General features: G+C 43.4%; 1 pseudogene; it reads right to left on the bottom strand.

The window, feature by feature from the left end:
* Positions 1 to 5,170: 5,170 nt before the first annotated feature.
* On the bottom strand, positions 5,171 to 23,062 carry LOC102390559 (annotated as a pseudogene).
* Between the last annotated feature and the right edge of the window lie 922 nt (positions 23,063 to 23,984).

Raw genomic sequence — 23,984 nt, 5'->3', positions numbered from 1 at the left:
TCTCAGTACAATGGATCCTTTGTTGTGCTCTAGAGAATATCTTAAAAAAAAAAAATTGGAGTAGAATTGGTTTAGAACATTCTATAAGTTTCATGTGTTCAACACTATATTTCTGCTTTCGTATACACTACAGTAGTCTTGAAGGAGGAAGCAGACAGAACAGGCTCCATCTTGAAAGCAGGACTCCATCTTGGGCCAGACTGTGGACTTTGAGCTATATGCCCAGTATCTATGGAAATGACATACCAACTGGAAAACCAGGCCCCCTGGATGAAAGAGCCCAAGGCTCGTACCTAGACTTTCTGTTGCCTAAAAGAGTACCCTAATTATCTGTGTAACCGAATAGAATCATAAATTCTATTATGCTTATTGGGGTATGACCACAGGCCTATTGATAATTGTCCACTGTTAGCTACCTAGGCTTAAGTCATATGAATCATGGGTTAACTTTGATTGTATCTTTCTTTTCCTTTGTTCAGACTAGATTCAGGGAATTTGGGGAGGTGGGTTTGGGCACGTACACTTAGGGTATATAAGGTTTTCAGGAAAACTGGTCAGGGTCCTTGGCTAAGAGGAGACTCTGCCTTGGGCCCGCTGGTGTAATAAACTGCCCTCCACTATCTACATTGTCCTTCTGAGTGGGTTTGTTTCCCAGAACGCGTGGCTACAACATTTGGTGCATGGGCGGGGAAACTCCTCACTTTGAGGAGACAAGTCCCATTTGGGACTACTCCGAGGCCTTCCAGCTCGAATCTCCTAGAGGGGGGAAGGTGCCTTACCCTTCTGGAAGGATTCTGCTTCTCAATGCCCGGACCTTTCATGTTAGCAGGTAGTGGACGGCAGCAGGGGAACTGAGCGCTCAGGTGAGGAGGAACCCACCCGGTAGGGTGGAAGAGGGGGCCTGATCAGCCCCCTGGGAGGGATTAGAAGGGGCACAGACCCACAGGAGCCTGGAATAGCCAGGTGGCAATGATTGCTTGGTACACAGGTTGACAAGCGTGTTAGGGCTTAGGAAGGAAATATGTGAAGGTCATTTAGGAGGTGGTGTCCACGCCATCTTGGGGAAAATTATTACCAAGCAATTGCTAGGGGATTTTTAGGAGAAGAAACTTGGTTTTTTTGTGCTTGTATTCTGCCCTCCCCAAGGAGGTGTCCTCTCTGCTATGAAATTCTTGACCCCCTCGGAATTGTCAGGCTAGAAGGAGGGGGATACATAAATGAGTACGAATTGGCTTTTCCGGAGATGGCTGGGACGTGGGATATTTAACCCATCTGTATTTTCATCCACACCTGATCAAGCCCACCAAGGCAGAATGGACTTTAAAAGTTAAGGGAGAAACAGTCTTGGATCATGAGGTGTTCTGGTTTGGCTGTGCTGACGGGCAGGTGAAGACACGCTGACCCCCCTTCTCCCTCTGGGATCTGGCAGGTAAGGCTCTTCTCACCCCAATTAGGAAGGAGGCTGAATGGCAATTTAAGTGTCATTGAATGGAAATATCAGAAGTACGTAGGGTACTGAGAACTTTGTAGACAGAACGAAAAGGAAAAGTAGAAGGTCCGAGAAGGTAAGCAAGATAGGGGGAAGTGAATCTAAGGCAACTGTATTGGAGTGCATGATTAAACATTTAAAGAAGAGATTTGGAGGAGACTATGGGGTGAAGATGAAGCCTAACCGCCTCCACATACTCTGTGAGGTCGAATGGCCCCCTATGGAAGTAGGATGGCCACCAGAGAACACCATGAACTTAAAAATAGTGGAAGCAGTCTATACAGTAGTACAGGAGAACCAGGACACCTGGATCAATATCCATATATTTCCTCATGGCTAGGGTTAGCTCAAGACCCTCCTACTTGGACAAGGTTCTTTATTCAGAAGAGAAAGAGAAAAATATTAATGGCACAAAAGTTGACTGATGATAAAAAGGGAAATTCTACAGGATTTGGATGGGGATGACCTGACCCCTCCCCCATACTGGATAATGATGCGCCTGCCTCCCAGTGATCCACCAGGACAGGAGGCCACCTTACTGCCCGATCCAGGGCCAGGTGAAGTTCCTGCAGCAGCCAATGCTCTTCCATCAGCTCTCCCGGAGTTCATAGAGCCGCCGTTTTGGTAGTCTCCAATCCCAGCAATGGAGACCTCTGGTCAATGCCCCCAGAATTCCACCTCAGCTGGACCTCCTAGATTGTATCCACCTCTCCCATTGAGTACTGATGGGAAGGGGGAAGAAAACACAGCAGTTAGACAGAGGCTGCGCTCTGCCAAGGAACAGGGGGAAAGAACCCCTCTACAGATGCCCCTCAGAGAGCTACAACAGCCTCCAGTTCAGGACCCATGGGGCACTACCATCAGCCCCCTGTAGCCTGTTATTACCAGCCATTTTCCTCTATGGATATATTAAACTGGCAGAGACACCCTCCACCATACTCGGAGGAGCCACAAGCCATGATTAGGCTAATAGAGACTATTTTTCGAGCCTACAGCCCTGAGGATGACATAGGATGACATAATCCAACTACTAGTCTTCCTTTTCAGCACTGAGGAAAGACACAGGATCCTAACTGAGGCCAGAAAATGGTTAAGAGAAATGGCACCTGAGGGTACTACAAACCCGCAGCGGTGGATAGAACTAGCCACCCCCGATGAGAGGCCCAGCTGGGACTGTAACGCAGAGGAAGGGAAGGGCCACCTGGAGAGATATCGGGTGACTATTTTACAAGGTCTCAGGAAGGGGGCCCGAAAAGCTATGAGTATTGCAAAACCCTCTGAAGTGATTCAAAGGGAAAGCAAATCACCCTCTGAGTTCTGCGAAAGACTGTGCGAGGCCTATAGACTTTATACGCCAATAGACCCAGCCAGAGGCTGCTGGGTCTCAGATGGTGATAAATGCAGCCTTTGTGTCTCTAGCCTACCCTGAAAATGTCAGATGGGGGGACACCAAGTGACTCATGAATTTTTATACATCCCTGAATGCCCAGTACCTTTCTTAGGAAGAGACTTGCTGTCTAAATTGGGGGCACAAGTGACCTTTCCCCCCACGAAAGACCCACAGTTTGAGTGGGCTCAACCACCTATTTACTCTTCCTCTCAGTAACCCCTCAAGATGAATGAAGGTTGCACAATCTCCCGGAAAGGAAACCGGACGGGCTAAACAGTCAAGAGAGAGAGTTAACTCAACCATTCCCTGAGGTCTGGGTGGAAGACAACCACCCCCAGGCTTGCAAAACAAGTCCCCCTGGTAATAGAACTCAAACCTGGTACAAGTATGTCAGTACCCGCCTTGGGCCTGCCAGACCTTGCTTAGCTGTTTGCTCTTTACATGACTGAAAAGGACAAGGTGGCTATGGGAGTGTTGTTCCAGACTATGGGGACATGGGACAGACCAGTGACTTATCTCTAATCAGCTGGACAATGTTGCCACTGGTGGCTGGGGTGCTTACGGGCAGTTGCTGCAGTTGTCTTACTGGTCCGGGAGGCAACCAAGCTGACTTTGGGCCAAGATTTGTTCGTAAAAGTCCCGCATCAGATCAATACTCTCCTGCAAGGGGACCCCCATAAATGGCTGTCAACATCCTGGATTACTCAATACCAGGGACTGTTATGTGAGAACCCCCATGTTACTACTGAGCTTTGTCAGGCCCTGAATCTGGCCACTCTCTTTCTTGTGGGAGAAGGTGGCCCCTCACCTTATTGTAAGATAATATGCCAGCAGACCTGACTTGAGAGACCAGCCAATCCCGGACCCAGATTTGCTCCTGTACACCAAGGGCACCAGCCTGGTGAAACAAGGACAATGACTGTTGGGATATGCAGTAGTCATGGAAGAAACCATCGTTGAGGCTCGCTCCACTCAGTGGCCAAACTATATGCTCTAATCCAGGCCCTCCAGCTGTCAAAAGGTAAGAAGACAAACATTTACACAGACTCCAGGTATGCTTTTGCCACACTACAGGGCTCTGTATAAGGAGAGAAGTCTTTGACAGCTAGTGAAAAAGATATGAAAAATAAAGAAGAAATTAAGACCCTATTAGATGCTGCCTGGGAACCAGAAAGGGTTGCAGTCATACACTCCTGAGGACGTCAAAAAGAGGATTCCCCCCGGGCTCAGGGAACAGACTGGCAGATAAGACCACTAGCAGCCGAGGGCTTGGGGGTGACAAGTGAAGCTCCTGTTAAAGCTCTCATATTGGCGGAGCTACTTGAGCTAACGCTAGACTCTCCAAAATACACTGAAGCCCAAAACCAACTAGCCAAAGCAGAAGGGGCCATCCAGACTGAAAAGGGATGGTGGGAATTGCCAAGTGGCAAATTATTGGTACCAGAGGAGCTGGCACCCACTCTGGTAAGCCAAACACACCAAGTGACTCTCTAGGCCATGATAAACTGGAAGAGCTAATTTGAAAATATTTCTTGGTTTCCCGCCTCTCTTCCCTATGCAGGACAGAATCTCAGAACTGCACCGCCTGCTCACAGGTCAATGCTGCCTCTCGGCACAGACAGAAACCTCCAGGGATTCAGCTAAAAGGCACATTGCCCTTTGAACACCTGGAAGTGGACTTCACTGAAATGAAACCTCACCGACACTACCATTACCTGCTGGTCATAGTACGTACATTCTCGGGGTGGGTAGAAACTTTTCTTACACAGACTGAAAGAGCATCAGAAATAGCCTGGTGCTTGCTTAGGGAGATAGTTCCCAGATTTGGATTTCCTACCAGCATTGGATCAGACAATGGCCCAGCTTTTGTAGCTGATTTAGTACAACGAGTAAGCAAAACTTTAAACATCAAGTGGAAATTACATACAACATATAGGCCCCAGAGTTCTGGGATGGTGGAAGGAACCAACCGGACACTTAAAGAGACACCCTCCAAGTGGATCTTAGAGACTGACTGTTCCTGGGTGGACTTGTTTCTGATGGCTCTGCTCAAACTCAGGATGACCCCACAGTCCCATGGCTCTTCTCCACACAAAATTGTGTATGGGAGGCCCCCTCCCATAATAAAGCAGGTGTCAACAAATTTGCCTCAGGTAAGGGGAGATGAGATTTCACAGCATATGGAACAACTGGGTAAGGTAATAAATTAGGTAGCTAAGTTTGTGCAAGAAAGGGTGTCATTTCCCCTTGGGGAACAGATTCACGAATTTGTGCCTGGGGATCAGGCGTGGTCAAGGCCAAGACGACTCCTTGGCCCCTCGTGGGAAGGGTCCATATCCTGTTTCTCTGACCAGCTCTGTGGCAGTTAAAGTTGCAGGTGTCACTCCCTGGATCCTCCACACGAGGGTGAAGAGGGCATATACCATGCAGACCCAGGGCACGCCGAGCAGACTACAAAAAAGGACCCCACTGATCCCCGTGAAACCAAGATCATCTTAAAGAAGAAAAAGAGATGAAGCTCTACAATCAACTGCTGCTTCAAGGACTTGCTGGTATCATCTTGCGACTAACCATAGTTTCAGTACAAAGAGGGACCTGTGCTATAATTAAAGTTGAATGATGTGTATATATTACTGTTTTATCTGGCTATATATCAGCCACCCTAGATGACATGAAAGGTCAGGTAAAAGTTATGTCTGAGGATAATGTTCCTTTTTGGACTTTGGTCCTATCTTGGGTGAAGGGTGATTGGTGGAAAACTATATTTACCATTGTTATAGTTGCCTTGATAGTTCTGCTTTGTGGACCCTTTATTTTACAATGTATTATGAACTTTGTAACCCAAAGGTTGATGTCGTTCTCCCAAATTGGAGGTCGGAGAGTCAGGGTGCAATAAATCCCTATGAATGATGCTCATACTATGAGTTAACTATGATATTTCCAGTAGTCGTGTATGGATGTGAGAGTTGGACTGTGAAGAAAGCTGAGCGCCGAAGAATTGATGCTTTTGAATTGTGGTGTTGAAGAAGGCTCTTGAGAGTCCCCTGGACTTCAAGGAGATCCAACCAGTCAATCCTAAAGGAAATCAGTCCTGGGTGTTCTTTGGAAGGAATGATGCTAAAGCTGAAACTCCAGTACTCTGGCCACCTCATGAGAAGAGTTGACTCATTGGAAAAGACTCTGATGCTGGGAGGGATTTGGGGCAGGAGGAGAAGGGGATGACAGAGGATGAGATGGCTGGATGACATCACCGGCTTGATGGACATGAGTTTGAGTGAACTCCGGGAGTTGGTGATGGACAGGGAGGCCTGGCGTGCTGTGATTCATGGGGTCGCAAAGAGTCGGACACAACTGAGCAACTGAACTGAACTGAACTGAATGAGTTAAGAGCATCAAGAGGAGGGAATGAAGGAGGAAACAGACAGAACAGGCTCCATCTTGAAAGCAGGACTCCATCTTGGGCCGGACTGTGGACTTTGAGCTACATGCCCAGTATCTATGGAAATGACATACCAACTGGAAAACCAGACCCCCTGGATAGAAGAGCCCCAGGGCTCGTACCTAGACTTTCTGTTGCCTAAAAGAATACCCTAATTATCTGTGTAACCGAATAGAATCATAAATTCTATTATGCTTATTGGGGTGTGATCACAGGCCTATTGATAATAGTTCACTGTTAACTACGGAGGCTTAAGTCATATGAATCACGGGTTAACTTTGATTGTATCTTTCTTTTCCTTTGTTCAGACTAGATTCAGGGAATTTGGGGAGGTGGGTTTGGGCACGTACACTTAGGGTATATAAGGTTTTCAGGAAAACTGGTCAGGGTCCTTGGCTAAGAGGAGACTCTGCCTTGGGCCCGCTGGTATAATAAACTGCACTCCACTATCTACATTGTCCTTCTGAGTGAGTTTGTTTCCCAGAATGCGTGGCTACAACAGTCTCACCACCAAAAATTTAGTTTTGTGAAATTAAATTCACATTTTATGGCAAGACAAGAAAAATTTAAGCAAAACATTTTTTTCCTGCTCTTTGGCCTCTTCTCTCCCCTCTACCATGCACTGTGTATCTGCATTATACATCAACCAAACCTCCCCATCAGCAGAAATACCTGATCAACCATAAAGAGCGACATTCTCTGAGCATCAACAAGGTAACTCCTTAGAAGATAACATTCCTTCTTGATCTTGTAAGGAGTCACAGTGACCCACCACTTCATATTTACAGATCTAGGATTATGTAAACTTTCAAAAACACATCATTTAAAGTATAGCTCTCTGTCTTAAAAAACTTATATAAATGATTCTTGACTGCTAACGGGTGGGACAGTCCTCAGAACTTTCTGGGAGGCTGTTTTCAGGTTATAACCCTCAGTTTGGCTTCAGTAACGTTTCTCATTTCTTTCTTAGACTGATTGATTAATTTTTCCATTGACAGTTTCCACCCATCACCACAGAGGGTCTAAATTTAACATAGCGACAAAGTGTAAGGAAGTGCATTGAGGTCGAACATTTAAGCCACATCCTCCTTCTATCTTTTATTGATAATAAGGATCATGGTTTGGTCTCTGTTAGATTGCTGCATCTCTTGGGGTAGGGAAGAGTGGAGTGATATTTTTTGGCTCTCTTAAGCTACAATCACAAGGCCTAGAGCATTGAAATAAATGTGAGTATTTCATTTTTAAGGTTATATCCAATCCAGCCAGTGTAGACATTTAGGGAGCTGTCCTTTCAGAACTTACGCTGAGCTCACTGAAGCTCTCAGTTTATAGGAATTGATTTGCACATGCCCATATTTTACATTGAGAGGGTAACAGGCAGGAAGGCCTGGGGTCTCCAAATGGAAGAAATAGGCTGCAAGTGTCCGACTTTCTTTTATCTCTCTCTTAAGTGGCAGGAGGAAACAAACTACAAGTGCCAGATATTTTTTCCCCCCTTCTCTATACAAAGTTAAAAGGAGGTTTCTTTTAAAATTCTGTGTTGCCATGACAACACCTGGTTCCACCTGAACTTAACTTTTCTCAAACCTTGAGCTAACCAGTGCGGTTTTTCTTATGGAAGTGTTTTTCTTGAGCTATGTTAATGTATTTGCTTAGAAACCTGACTTTCTTCAAGATTCATGTCAGTTGTTTCGTGGCCTGGAATGACTCACCTTGTGCCAATATTATCTCAAAATGCATCTTGTGGGTGAGGAGCGTGGTGCCACTCTCTGAGTTTTGAGACATTTCCTTTCTCTAATTAGAAGCCTGCTAGTAGGTATATTGGAGAAGGAAATGGCAACCCACTCCAGTGTTCTTGCCTGGAGAATCTCAGGGACAGGGGGAGCCTGGTGGGCTGCCGTCTATGGGGTCGCACAGAGTGGGACACGACTGAAGCGACTTAGCAGCAGCAGCAGTAGGTATATAGCTTCCTGCTAAAGACTAGCAGGGGGAGCACTCTTTCTGCCCCCTTCTGATGTCTATGTCAGAAGCTTTCTCTATCTCTTACACACTTCAATAAAACTTTATCACAGAAAAGCTCTGCGCAATCAAGCCTCGTCATTGGCCCCAAATTGAATTCCTCTCCTCCAGAGGCCAAGAATCCCCGTGTTGTTCAAGGCTCAGCAACAACTTTTCAATATGAGGTGTTCAGCTGGACTCTTACAAAGATATCGCTGCTGAACCCTGGGAATCTCAGACCCTCAAAATTGCCAGAACTTAAGTTGCAATTGTTGTTCAGTTGCTAAGTTGTGTCCGACTCTTTGTGACTCCATGGACTGCAGCATGCCCGGCTTCCCTGTCCTTCACCATCTCCTGGAGTTAGCTCAAATTCATGTCCATTGAGTCAATGATGCCATCCAACCATCTCATCCTCTGTCATCCCCTTCTCCAGCCTTCAATCTTTCCCAACATTAGAGTCTTTTCCAATGAGTCAGCTCTTTGCATCAGGTGGCCAAAATATTGGAGCTTCAGCTTCAGCATCAGTCCTTCCAAAAAATATTCAGGTTGATTTCCTTTAGGATTGACTGGTTTGATCTTCTTGCAGTTCAGGGGACTCTTAAGAGTCTCCTTCAACACCAAAGTTCAAAAGCATCAATTCTTTGATGCTCAGCTTCTTTATGATCCAACTCTCACATGGTACATGGTATAACTCTCACATTGGTACATGACTGCTGGAAAAACGGTAGCTTTGACTGTATAGGCCTTTGTCAGCAAAGTGATGTCTCTGCTTTTTAATACACTGTCTAGATTTGTTATAGCTTTTCTTCCAAAGAAGAATAAACGTCTTGATTTCATCACTGCTGTCACTGTCAGAAGTGATTTTGGAGTGCAAGAAAATAAAATCTGTCACTGTTTCCATTCCCCCCCATCTATTTGCCATGAAATGATGGGACCAGATGCCATGATCTTCATTTTCTGAATGTTGAATTCTAAGCCAACTGTTTCACTTCCCTCTTTCACCTTCATCAAGAGGCTCTTTTGTTCCTCTTTGCTGTCTGCCCTATTCAATTTTCTCATGGTTGATAGGTATGCTGCTGCTGCTGCTGCTAAGTCACTTCAGTCGTGTCCGACTCTGTGTGACCCCATAGACGGCAGCCCACCAGGCTTCCCCATCCCTGGGATTCTCCAGGCAAGAACACTGGAGTGGGTTGCCATTTCCTTCTCCAATGCATGAAAGTGAAAAGTGAAAGTGAATGTGAAGTTGTGTCAGACTCTTAACGACCCCATGGACTGCAGCCTACCAGGCTTCTCCATCCATGGGATTTTCCAGGCAAGAGTAGCGGAGTGGGTGATAGGTAGAGTCTTTCCAAATTTTAATAGCTTATTGTAAAGTGTTTTCTGGTTTCACACAGTACAAGGGAGGTTGTCCCTGGAATACGTTGTGCACAGAGAAAAGGGGATTGGTTTAAAAAAAAAAGCGCAGCAACAGTAGTCCTTTGAATTAAGCCTGTAAGACATTTATTATGTCTGAAATGTTTTGTACTTTTTTCCCAGATATGCACATTCTTTCTGCTTTCAGAATACTTTGACAGTTGTAACCAGAGAAACAGAAAGGATGGAAGTTTTAGAGTAAAACTGCATTTATAAAGCATTTGTATCACAATATAATAAATGTTCTTCAAAGTCACTTATCACCTACATTTTTTAAAAGTAACTGCATAGTTAACTGCTAATAACATGCTATATAGCTGAAAAAAAAAATCACCTAATCCAATCTAAATCCCTTTCTAAGAGAATCACTCAGTGGTATTGTTTAAAAAAATGGAATAAAAAACACTGTTCACCTTGTAACCATTATTGCATGTTCATTGCTGAGACTTCTGGTTTGGTTGCCATTGAGGGATTTTTCTTTGAAAATGTGAAAATCAAGGTAACAGTTTATTTTCAGACTTTTGTTACTATGGAGGTATTTATTATCTTGGAACACTTAATGCAAAGGAAACAAATAGAATTATGGGAGACATAAATTGATGTGAACTTGTGACCGCCTCCTCTGAAGCTAGAGCAAGTCTTTTTCCTTACCTTTCTCAATAGATGGTTTGAAACAGATCTGTGGGGAGGCAATGGAGGGAGTCCATTAAGCAAAGTCTGGGGGAGTTAAACTAGGGCCCTACTACCTGTTAATGCTAATACAGGGTTTCACCTTAGGGAGTGGGGAGGCATAGAAACAAAACAGGTGAAAAGTTAGGGTGTTTGGCATGGCATGGTTGATATGACTAGAGCTCAGCCACTGTGTCTTTAGGACTTCAAGTGGATGTCTAAGTCCCAGATTTGGTCGTTTTCTAGGTTCTTTAAATGGATCAAGGCAACAAATAAGATGTATCATAAATGGAAGCCTGGTGGCTCTCTTTAGGGACTATCTCCTAAGTAATTCAGACAGCATCTTGTTCTTGCCTTCTATCTAACCAGAGGTTATCTCATCAATGACTCCTGGTCCTTGGCTCTCAATACCAAACTCACTACATCTTAGGTCTCATCTTTACTCCATACTTAACTTCCCAGGAAGTTTGAAGTGAGTCCTCTGGCCTTCTTTTTTTCCACCCCATAAGCATTCCTCTCCACAGTTGTGGTAGCGGTGGTAGTGGTGCCAGGGCAGGGCAGGTGGGTTGGGGGTGGTAGGCTGATTTAGTGGAGCCTGAGTCACTGTGCTAAATTAATGCCCTTTGGTGGCACAGACTCAGCTTTCTGACACTCTGTTGAAAGAAAGCGAAAGTTTTAAGTCAATCGTGTCTGACTCTTTGTGACCCCATGGACTGTAGCCCACCAGGTTCCTCTGTCCATGGAGTTCTTCAGGCAACAATACTGGAGTGGGAAGCCACTAACTTCTCCAGAGGATCTTTTTGACTCAGGGATGGAACCCAGGTTTCCTAAATTGCAGGCTAATTCTTTACTGTCTGAGCTACCAGTTAAGCTTGATATGCTGTTGGATTTAAACAAAAATTAGATAAATTGGAGTGTCTTCACAACAAGCAGAAGACTGGGTAGATGAGGTAGGGCCACTTCTTCTCATCCATGCTGCTGGTTGGGTTAGTGATCAGATGTATGCTCTGCACAACCACCGGCCTTCTACCTGCCTTTTCTTCCCTTAACGTCCTCCCATGTAGAAGATCTCAAATCAACTTAAAGCTAAACTGGACTTTCTCATCCATCTTTTACCATGGAGATACAGAATACTTGCCCTCCTGTTAACAAAACTGGCAATAAATTCTTGCTTAGCTATTTGATTTTTCATAATATCATCTCTCACCAGGCAGCCCCAGAAGTGAGGAGGGGCCAGTTACAGGAACTAAAATGCTGCTGAAAACCCTCTAGTTTAGTTTTCACCATTTTGTCATCTTTATCCAGTTCAGTTTAATTGTTCTTGTGCCTCCTTCTCAGGCCTCCTTGAACTTCCCCCTGACGACAGCTCCTCTCTTCCTTTCAACTGATATTCTGTTGTCAACAAGCTCAGAAATACTCCAGACAATCCCTTTACCTCCCTTCTCAGCAAAATCTTGACTTTTGTCTGATGAAAGCACAGTTATGTTTTACAATACCCCAGGTGGAGACCATTTTAACCCGTTGTTATTGTTATTTAGTCACTTCAGTTGTGTCCGATTCTTTGACGACCCCATGCTCTGCAGGCTGTCAGGCTCCCCTGTCCATGGGATTCTCCAGGCAAGAATACTGCTGGAGTGGGTTGGTGTTTTAACCTGTACATCATGGTATATGGAAAAAAGAGTGTTACAAGTGTTTAGTAGTAAACCTAGGAAAAGTCTTCATGACTGGGGTTAAACAAAGAATTCTGGACAAGGTATCAAAAGCACAGTCCACAAAATAAAAATATTAACACATTAGATTTCATAAAAATTAAAACCTTTTTCTCTGTGGTAGACATTTTTCAGGGAAAAAAAAAGAGAAGTTATAGATTTAAAGAAAATATTTGCACTTCAGATATTCTACAGAGGACTTATAACCAGAATACATAAAGTATCTCAAAAGTGAAGAGAAAACAACCCAATTAAAAATGTGGAAATGCTTGAAAAGACACTTCACTAAAGAGCTTATGTAGAAGGCAAATAAATAGCACATAAAAAGATATCCAACACCATTTGCCACTAGAAAAACACAAATTAATACCACAATTTTAATACCACTATAGTAACTCAATCAGAATACCTAAAATTAAGATGAGTAAATATACCAAGTCCTAATGCTGATGCAGAGTAACTGGAACTCTTCTGGACTGGTGATAATAAAACACAGTAGAGCCATTCTGGAAAACAGATTATCAGTTTTTTTTTTTTTCTTATTAAATTAAAACTTTTTTGTTTATTTTTCTTTCTGCTGGGTCTTTGTTGCTGCATGCAGGCTTTCTCTAGTTGCAGTAAACGGTGGCTACTCTGTATTTGCAGTTGATAGCTTCTCTTTGCGATGGCTTCTCTCGTTTCGAGCACAGGCCCTAGGGCGTGCAGGCTTCAGTAGCTGCAGCTCTGGAGCTCCGCAGGTGCAGTGCACTCACTTAGTTGCCCCACGGTATGCGGAATCTTCCTGGACCAGGCATCAAACACATATCCCCTGCCTTAGCTGGCAGATTCTTAATCACGAGACCACCAGGGAAGTCCTGGTAGTTTCTTAAGAAGTTAAATTTCCCTAAAACCTAGCAATCCCACTCCTAGGTAGTAAAATGAAAACATAAAAACCTCTACAGATATTTGCAACTCTATTCAAAACTGCCAGGAGTCAAAACACTGAAGTGTTCTTTAGTGAGTGAATGGATAAACTGTAGTACATACATACCATGGAATATTATGCAACAATAAGATGGAATGAACTAGTGATACACTCTACAACTTAGATGTTTTCTGAATATATAATGCTGACTAGAAGAAGGTTATCACAAAATTGCATACAATATGATTCCATTTGTATGGTTTTGTTTTTGTTTTTGTTTTTTGCTACATTGCACAGCATGTGGGATCTTAGTTCCTCAACCAGGGATGGAACCCACACCTCCTGCATTGGAAGGGCAGAGTCTTAACTATTGGACTACTGGGGAAGTCATTCCTGCAAAGATAAAAAAATAGCAACAGAGAGCAAATCAGTGATTGCCTGGGGTTAGACACAGGAGCACAATGTTGCTACAAAGGATGTTATGAACATGGAGGGAGTTCTGAGGATGATATAACTATTCTTTATCTTAATTGTGGTGGTGGTTGCCTGAATCTATACAAGATGTATCCTCTCATTTTTGCTGTCTATATTTCAGTTCAGTTCAGTCACTCAGTTATGTCCAACTCTTTGCGACCTCATGAACCGTAGCACACCAGGCCTCCCTGTCCATCACCAACTCCCAGACCCTACTCAAACTCCTGTCCATTGAATCTGTGATGCCATCCTTCCAACTCAGCCTCTCTTGTCCCCTTTTCCTCCTGCCCTCAATCTTTCCCAGCAACAGGGTCTTTTCAAATGAGTCAGCTCTTCACATCAGGTGACCAAAGGATTGGAGTTTCTGCTTCAACATCAGTCCTTTCAGTGAACATCCAGGACTGATCTCCTTTAGGATGGACTGGTTGGATCTCCTTCCAGACCAAGGGACTCTCAAGAGTCTTCTCCAACACCACACTTCAAAAGCATCAATTCTTCAAGCTCTCAGCTTTCTTCACAGTCCAACTCTCACATCCATACATGACTGCTGGAAAAACCATAGCTTTGACTAGATGGACCTTTGTTGGCTAAGTAATGTCTCTGCTTTTTAATATGCTATCTAGATTGGTCATAACTTTCCTTTCGAGGAGTAAGCGTCTTTTAATTTCATGGCTGCAATCACCATCTGCAGTGATTTTGGAGCCCCCCAAAAATAAAGTCAGCCACTTTTCCCACTGTTTCTCCATCTATTTGCCAAGAAGCGCCGGGACCAGATGCCATGATCTTAATTTTCTGAATGTTAAGCTTTAAGCCAACTTTTTCTCCCTCCTTTCATCAAGAGGCTCTGTAGTTCCTCTTCACTTTCTGCCATAAGGGTGGTGTCATCTGCATATCTGAGCTTATTGCTATTTCTTCCGGCAATCTTGATTTCAGCTTGTGCTTCTTCCAGCCCAGCGTTTCTCATGATGTACCCTGCATATAAGTTAAATAAGCAGGGTGACAATATACAGCCTTGACGAACTCCTTTTCTATTTGGAACCAGTCTGTTGTTCCATGTCCAGTTCTAACTGTTGCTTCCTGACCTGCATACAGGTTTCTCAAGAGGCAGTTCAGGTGGTCTGGTATTCACATCTCATTCAGAATTTTCCACAGTTTATTGTGATCCACACAGTCAAAGGCTCTGGCATAGTCAATCAAGCAGAAGTAGATATTTTTCTGGAACTCTCTTGCTTTTTTGATGATCCAGCGAATGTTGGCAATTTGATCTCAGGTTCCTCCGCCTTTTCTAAAACCAGCTTGAACATCTGGAAGTTCACAGTTCACGTATTGCTGAAGCCTGGCTTGGAGAATTTTGAACATTACTTTACTAGCATGTGAGATGAGTGCAATTGTGCAGTAGTTTGAGCATTCTTTGGCATTGCCTTTCTTTGGGATTGGAATGGAAACTGACCTTTGCCAGTCCTGTGGCCACTGCTGAGTTTTCCAAATTTGCTGGCATATTGAGTGTAGCACTTTCACAGCATCATCTTTCAGGATTTGAAATAGCTCCACTGGCATTCCATCACCTCCACTAGCTTTGTTCGTAGTGATGCTTTCTAAGGCCCACTTGACTTCACACTCCAGGATGTCTGGCTCTAGGTGAGTGATCACACCATCGTGATTATCTGGGTCGTGAAGATCTTTTTCATACAGCTCTTCTGTGTATTTGTGCCACCTCTTCTTAATATCTTCTGCTTCTGTTAGGTCCATACCATTTCTGTCCTTTATCGAGCCCATCTTTGCATGAAATGTTCCCTTGGTATATCTAATTTTCTTGAAGAGATCTCTTGTCTTTCCCATTCTATTGTTTTCCTCTATTTCTTGCATTGATCACTGAAGAAGGTTTTCTTATCTTTCCTTGCTATTCTTTGGAACTCTGCATTCAAATGGGTATATCTTTCCTTTTCTCCTTTGCTTTTTGCTTCTCTTCTTTTAACAGCTATTTGTAAGGCCTCCTCAGACAGCCATTTTGCTTTTTTGCATTTCTTTTCCATGGGGATGGTCTTGATCCCTGTCTCCTGTACAATGTCACAAACCTCTATCCATAGTTCATCAGGCACTCTGTCTATCAGATCTAGTCCCTTAAATCTATTTCTCACTTCAACTGTTATAATCATAAGGGGTTTGATTTAGGTCATACCTGAATGGTTTAGTGGTTTCCCTCACTGATTATACTTACTAATACCAAATCCTGTCTGAGCTTTAACCTAGTATTTAACAACTCTAGTCTCTAACACGGAGAAGGCAATGGCACCCCACTCCAGTACTCTTGCCTGGAAAATCCCATGGATGGAGGAGCCTGGTAGGCTGCAGTCCATGGGGTCACTAGGAGTCAGACACAACTGAGCAACTTCACTTTCACTTTTCACTTTCATGCGTTGGAGAAGGAAATGGCAATCCACTCCATTGTTCTTGCCTAGAGAATCCCAGGGACGGGGGAGCCTGGTGGGCTGCCATCTATGGGGTCACACAGAGTCGGACACGACTGAAGTGACTTAGCAGCAGCAGCAGCAGCAGCAGCAGGCTCTAACAGCTCTAGTCTTTAATTTCTAAGTTCCTACTATACACTTTCATTTAGATATCTTGCTGGAATATTGCATTCAATTTATCTAACCCGACACTTCAACTCCACCTACTCTGTGTTAGTTACTATCCTTCTATTCTACTGTTTCCAGTTCTGCTATTTCTGGCTCCTCTCTTTTCCAGGCATTTTCAATGTTCTATTTATTCTACCTCTGTACTATCTTTCTCATCAATGTAATCTTCCTTTCCATGTCTATGTACTTTTCTTCTGCTTCTGAAATGCCCCAGGTATATCCATGCTGGTGGTCATGAGAACTGAAAGAATACCTTTTCAGCTGTCTGTGTTTTGATTTGGAAACTTCTTCAGGCTCACTCTTATTTATCTTACTTCAAGCCTCCTCTTGTATTGGCTCCTATTAGTTTCAGACCACATGCTGCCCCTTTTTTCTTCTCTACTAGTCCAAGTGCCTCCCCCAGGGTTCTCTACCATCTACACGGTCAAAGCCCCATGCCAATAATTTTATGACTAGGTGATTTCTGATAGGTATCAACATATCCCAAGAGAGTTCAGAAAATTATATATTGTCACTAGACTACTTCATCACAAACTTTAACAACAACAAAAAAAACTTCTGTCAGTTAACTCTGAAAATTTGCCAAGGAGGAGAAGGAAAGGAGATGTAACTATAGCCTGGCATTGAAACTGAGTTCCTCTGCCATCTTTATAATTAAACTCTCTGTCCAAAACAGTATTTTCTTTCTTGTCTAATACCTGTTTCCCTCAAGACTGAGGATTATGAAAGAAAAGGAGGGACTGAAACTAAGTCAGACCCTGTGAGACCCTCCCAGGTACAAAAGCCTTCCATGTCCACCATTTTTAGTTCATAGGAAAAAAGCTTCAGCCTCCCAGAACTTCCTTGAGTTCTAAAGAGCAGATTCCAAAAGTTACTAATTAGGGAAGGGAGGAAATGGAAAAACGAAGAAGAAATAGTCAAGAAATAATAGTGTGGAAACAAACAACTCTCACCCCAAATTTTGTCTGTGAAAACACTCCTTTGAAAACCAGTGTAGAGTTTGGGTTTTGTTTTGAGCACAAGCTACTCATTGTCATTGCTTGGCCCTGAAGTAAATCTTTCTCTGCTCCAAACTTGGACATTTAGATTTGTTTGGCCTCATGGTGTTGGGCTCACCAACTTGCATTCTGTAACAACTGATGTTACATTAAAAATATACCATCTTGTAGAGATTACTGGTGATAGAAGCAAGGTCTGATGCTGTAAAGAGCAATATTGCATAGGAACCTGGAATGTTAGGTCCATGAATCAAGGCAAATTGGAAGTGGTCAAACAGCAGATGGCAAGAGTGAAGGTTGACATTCTAGGAATCAGTGAACTAAAATGGACTGGAATGGGTGAATTTAACTTAGATGACCATTATATCTACTACTGTGGGCAGAAATCCCATAGAAGAAATGGAGTAGCCTTCATGGTCAACAAAAGAGTCCGAAATGCAGTACTTGGATGCAATCTCAAAAACAACAGAATGATCTCTGTTCATTTCCAAGGCAAACCATTCAGTATCACAGTAATCCAAGCCTATGCCCCAACCAGTAATGCTGAAGAAGCTGAAGTTGAACGGTTCTATGAAGACCTACAAGAATTTTTAGAACTAACACCCAAAAGAGATGTCCTTTTCATTATAGGGGACTGGAATGCAAAAGTAGGAAGTCAAGAAACACCTGGAGTAACAGGCAAATTTGGCCTTAGAGTACAGAATGAAGCAGGGCAAAAGCTAATAGAGTTTTGCTAAGAGAATGCACTCATCATAGCAAACACCCTCTTCAAACAACACAAGACAAGACTCTACACATGGACATCACCAGATGATCAACACCAAAATCAGATTGATTATATTCTTTGCAGCCAAAGATGGACAAGCTCTATACAGTCAGCAAAAACAAGACCAGGAGCTGACTGTGGCTTAGATCATGAACTCCTTATTGCCAAATTCAGACTTAAATGGAAGAAAGTAGGGAAAACCACTAGACCATTCAGGTATGACCTAAATCAAATCCCTTATGATTATACAGTGGAAGTGAGAAATAGATTTAAGGGACTAGATTTGATAGACAGAATGCCTGATGAACTATGGACGGAGATTCATGACATTGTACAGGAGACAGGGATCAAGACCATCCCCATGGAAAAGAAATGCAAAAAAGCAAAATGGCTGTCTGAGGAGGCCTTACAAACAGCTGTGAAAAGAAAGAAATGAAAAGCAAAGAAGAAAAGGAAAGATATAAGCATCTGAATGCAGAGCTCCAAAGAATACCAAGGAGAGGTAAAAAAGCCTTTCTCAGGGATCAATGCAAAGAAATAGAGGAAAACAATAGAATGGGAAAGACTAGAGATCTCTTCAAGAAAATTAGAGATACCAAAGGAACATTTCATGCAAAGATGGGCTCGATAAAAGACAGAAATGTTATGGACCTAACAGAAGCAGAAGATATTAAGAAGAGGTGGCACAAATACACAGAAGAGCTGTATGAAAAAGATCTTCACGACCCAGATAATCACGATGGTGTGATCACTCACCTAGAGCCAGACATCCTGGAGTGTGAAGTCAAGTGGGCCTTAGAAAGCATCACTACGAACAAAGCTAGTGGAGGTGATGGAATTCCAGTTGAGCTATTTCAAATCCTGAAAGATGATGCTGTGAAAGTGCTGCACTCAATTTGCCAGCAAATTTGGAAAACTCAGCAGTGGCCGCAGGACTGGCAAAGGTCAGTTTCCATTCCAATCCCAAAGAAAGGCAATGCCAAAGAATGCTCAAACTACTGAACAATTGCACTCATCTCACACACTAGTAAAGTAATGCTCAAAATTCTCCAAGCCAGGCTTTAGCAATATGTGAACCATGAACTTCCAGATGTTCAAGCTGGTTTTAGAAAAGGCAGAGGAACCAGAAACGAAATTGTCAACATCCGCTGGATCATTGAAAAAGCAAGAGAGTTCCAGAAAAACATCTATTTCTGCTTTATTTCTATGCCAGAGCCTTTGACTGTGTGGATCACAATAAACTGTGGAAAATTCTTCAAGAGATGGGCATACCAGACCACCTGACCTGCCTCTTGAGAAACCTATATGCAGGTCAGGAAGAAACAGTTAGAACTGGACATGGAACAACAGACTGGTTCCAAATAGGAAAAGGAGTATGTCAAGACTGTATATTGTCACCCTGCTTATTTAACTTATATGCAGAGTATATAATGAGAAACGCTGGGCTGGAGGAAGCACAAGTTGGAATCAAGATTGCCGGGAGAAATATCAATAACCTCAGATATGCAGATGACACCACCCTTAGGCAGAAAGTGAAGAGGAACTCAAAAGCCTCTTGATGAAAGTGAAAGTGGAGAGTGAAAAAGTTGGCTTAAAGCTCAACATTCAGAAAACTAAGATCATGACATCTGATCCCATCACTTCATGGCAAATAGATGGGGAAACAGTGGAAACAGTGGCTGACTTTATTTTGGGGGGCTCCAAAATCACTGCAGATGGTGATTGCAGCCATGAAATTAAAAGACACTTACTCCTTGGAAAGAAAGTTATGACCAACCTAGATAGCATATTCAAAAGCAGAGACATTACTTTGCCAATAAAGATCTGTCTAGTCAAGGCTATGGTTCTTCCTTTTCCATACATGACCACATGACCATACATGTGGTCATGTATGGATGTGAGATTTGGACTGTGAAGAAAGCTGAGTGCCAAAGAGTTGATGCTTTTGAACTATGGTGTTGGAGAACACTCCTTAGAGTCCCTTGGACTGCAAGGATATCCAATCAGTCCATTCTAAAGGAGATCAATCCTTGGGGTTCATTGGAAGGACTGATGCTAAAGCTGAAACTCCAATACTTTGGCCACCTCGTGCAAAGAGTTGACTCATTGGAAAAGACTCTGATGCTGGGAGGGATTGGGGGCAGGAGGAGAAGGCGACGACAGAGGATGAGATGGCTGGATAACATCAGCGTCTCGATGGATATAAGTTTGAGTAAACTCTGGGAGTTGGTGATGGACAGGGAGGCCTGGCGTGCTGCGATTCATGGGGTCACAAGGAGTCAGACACGACTGAGCAACTGAACGGAACTGAGAGGTTACTTTGTTCCCACCTCAAAATTCATGCTGAAGCCCTTAACCCTTAAACTTCAGATGTGACTAACTTTAAAGATTATTCAAAATGATAATTAAGTTAAAATGAGCTTGTGAAGTGGACCCTAATCTGGTTTAAGTGGTGTCCTTATAAAAAGATAAGATTAGACATACAGAAAGATAGCAGCGATGTACGTGTGCAGGCAAAAGTCTGTGAGGACGTGGTAAGAAGCTGGCCATCTGGAAACCAAGGAAAGAGGCCTCAGGAGAAATCAAATGGGCTGACATTTTGATCTTGGATTTTCAGCCTCTAGAATTGTGAGAAAATTAATTTCTGGTTAAAATACCCAGTTTGTGGTATTTTGTTATGGAAGCCCTAGCAAACTAGTACACCATCCACAAAGGCAGTGGAATGCATTCATTGTGAGAGCTGTAAACTAGTATAAGGGCTTCCTTGGTAGCTCAGCTGGTATAGAATCTGCCTCAATGCAGGAAACCCTGATTCAATCCTTGGGCTGGGAAGATCACCTGAAGGAGGAAATGGCAACCCACTCCAGTATTCTTGCCTGGAGAATCCTCATGGACAGAGGTTCCTGGTGGGCTACAGTCCATGGGATCTCAGCATTGAACATGACTGAGTGACTAAGCAGAGCACAGCACACACAAACTAGTATAAATACTAATGATCAGGCCTCAAGGGAAACATCAGACCCTGGACAAATTGGATAATCATAATGAAGTAGAGCAAAAAGGAAATTCCATTTATCCACTTTCATCTCTTTTTTCCCCCCCATTTTTGGAGCTAATAATACATGTAATAATTTGGCCATGCTAATGTCATTTTAAATATACATATGTTGAAACGAATCTATCTATCTTTGTAGCAGCAGCAGTAGCCAGAACACAGGCCACCTCTTTCCTGCTTCCTCTTGTTGATTCAGAATGAACAGTTATGGGGAACCAGAGAATTGATGCTTTGGAATGTGGTGCTGGAGAAGACTCTTGAGAGTCCCTTGGACAGCAAGGAGATCAAACCAGTGAATCCTAAAGGAAGTCAACCCTGAATATTCTTTGGAAGGACTGATGCTGAAGCTGAAGCTCCAATACTTTGGCCACCTGATGTGAAGAGCTGACTCACTGGAAAAGACCCTGATGCTGGGAAAGATTGAAGGCAGGAGGAGAAGGGGATGACAGAGGATGAGATTGGATGGCATCACTGACTCAATGGATGTAAGTTTGAGCAAACTCTGGGAGAATGTGAAGGACAGGGAAGCCTGGCATGCTACAGTCCATGGGGTCGCAAAGAGTCAGACAAGACTGAGTGACTGAACAACAGCACTGGGCAACAGTAGAGATACAAGAGATGAAGCATTTGCCCACTATTCTTCAAATTTTTCTCTGGCTCTGTGAGATGGATATGAATGGCTGGGAAGAAAGCCATCCTTGCTGAGTGATGGGACTCCTCTGCAAATCCCTCAAAATGATTTTTAATGCTTTTGGGTTAAACGTGTGAGAAGCTGGCAGCCAAGAGCTACAACATACCTTGTGATGGCTTGTCCCATCCTTTATTTCTGAACTATCTCAAACCTCTGAATTTGAATCTAGTGATGTTTCTTTTCCTTTTTCTTCTCCTCCTCCCCCCTTTCCCGCTTATTCTATTTTGATAAGTGCTGCAGATACTCCTTCTGATGGGGATGTCAGATTTGGTGGGGGTGAAGGGGTATGGAGAAGTCCATGAGCAGTGAGTACTTTATTCTATTTTACACACATCTCATCTTGATTATGTTCATTTAGGCAAAATTAAAGTATTGGTTTGTTTTTACGCAACTTCTCCAACCACTTTACTGGTCCCCAATCTCCTTCTTCTCAAGTATTTCATCTCTTCACCATTTCATATTTGATATGTCCGAAGTATGACCCAAACTGTTACTTGATCTGAGCTTTACCCATCCACCTCCCCAGCCCTTTTGCCTCTTAAAACTCTAATTTTACTTTCATTTGTGCACTACTGGCAATCTTCAAATCTCTTTCTCTCTCTCTCTATTTTCTTACAAGTTTCATTCACTTTATTTTTTTCCATTTATTTATTTTTTTTTAATTTTAATTGGAGGCTAATTACTTTACAATATTGTATTGCTTTTGCCATACATCAACATGAATCCGCCACGGGTGTACACTTTATTTTTCTCATAGAAAAGTATGTGGTGGCTACAGTTGGAGCCTGGGTCCTCTGCATGGAAACTCTGGTGCAGGTCTCTGCAAGATGGTCAGTGAATTCCTAATACCAAGACTGGGTGAACACTGTCTCTTTCCAGAGATCAGGAGTGAGATAACTATAGATTGGAAATGGCATCAAAAGTGGCCTTGGCCAAGTTTCCCAGAATGGTGGAGCAGCCCCTGACAAAGGTTTAGCACTCTGTCAATTCCGACCATCAGTAGAAGCTTTTTGGGCACAGGGGCTGAGACCAGGCAGGAGCCCCTGGACGCAGGCAGGGAAGTGGGTGTTCCAGCACACAGCTCCAGTGACCAGCTACCTTGGAAGGGACAATATGGGGCTTGCAGATCTTGTTCCCCCAGTAACCTCATCGCACACTGACAATGGAGAACTTGGCCAGAGTGCTGGCCCCACAGATGTTAGTGGTTACCTCCTTGGGAACTTGACACCAAAACTGACATGTCCCTTGTAATTCCCAATGGCAACAAATGCCTTGAACTTGGTCTACTGGCTAGCATAGGGCTGCTTTTGCACAGGCATATTCTTCAAAACCTTCTCCTTGAGGGATGTCCTGGGGAAAAAAGTCAGTGATCTCAGATCCCTTGATCGGCAGAGAGAAGAAATAGATCTCCTCCAGGGACTCGATCTTCATGTCGTGACCAAGTGGCCCAGCTTGGTGACGTGGCAGGAGTGGGATGGCTGGGTGTGGGGGGCGGCAAGGCCAGTCCATGTCCTTGGCCTTGCCTCTGCCAGCTTTGCAGCGTTGGCCTCAGCTGTGACCCGGGCATGGACACAGGTGCCCAAGCCTCCCAGAAGCGGAGGTTTAAGGAGAAGCCCAGGACGGTTTAAAACACACACTGTGTACACCACACTGTGTAAAAGGCAGGAATGTGCTCCAGGGCCCTGGGGCTTCCAGGTACTGCCGTGGCATCAGCGGCGTCATCCGCCATTTGCTGTTTTTACACAGAAGAAGCCAAACACCTCTGCTTTTTTCCCTACATTTTCTCCAAAGATCCTTATTGACAGCACTGAATTTCTCTGTTGGTCCATCTATAAATAATTCCTTGAGGTTATTACAAACACAGCTTCTTCTTCTCCCCTACCCTGTATCTATCCATTTCTTTCTGTTCAGACACCATGACGTCTACAGCCTTGGAAATAAATAGATCATCTTGTATATTCAGATTATATTTTCTATTGATTTTGAAGGTGAGAGAGGCTGCCACCCAGAGAAGATAAAAGCTTTCATGCTTCAGGACCTTATAGCAGGCAAATTCTGGGATAGAAAATTGTATAGAAAGGCAGTCATCTTACTAAAATTAATCACTAATCCAGGTTCAAATTCACAAATTATTCTTTCTGAGAATAACAGCATTGTGGTTAAGAGCTTGAGCTTTGGAGTCCACCAGGAAATGGACCCAAGCTTAGTTCCTCAGCAGGGATCTGTGAGTCTTCATTTAACTTTTCTGAGTCTGAGTTTTCTCAAATTGATTGTGACTATTAATATCTACCTCATGGGATAGTGTATGGCTTGCATGGGCTGTCATAGATTTAACACTTTTCACAATATCTGG

The sequence above is a fragment of the Bubalus bubalis genome, chromosome 8 (genome assembly GCF_019923935.1).
Source record: "Bubalus bubalis isolate 160015118507 breed Murrah chromosome 8, NDDB_SH_1, whole genome shotgun sequence".
NCBI classification, from domain to species: domain Eukaryota; kingdom Metazoa; phylum Chordata; class Mammalia; order Artiodactyla; family Bovidae; genus Bubalus; species Bubalus bubalis.
This window is presented reverse-complemented; position numbering and strand designations above follow the sequence as displayed.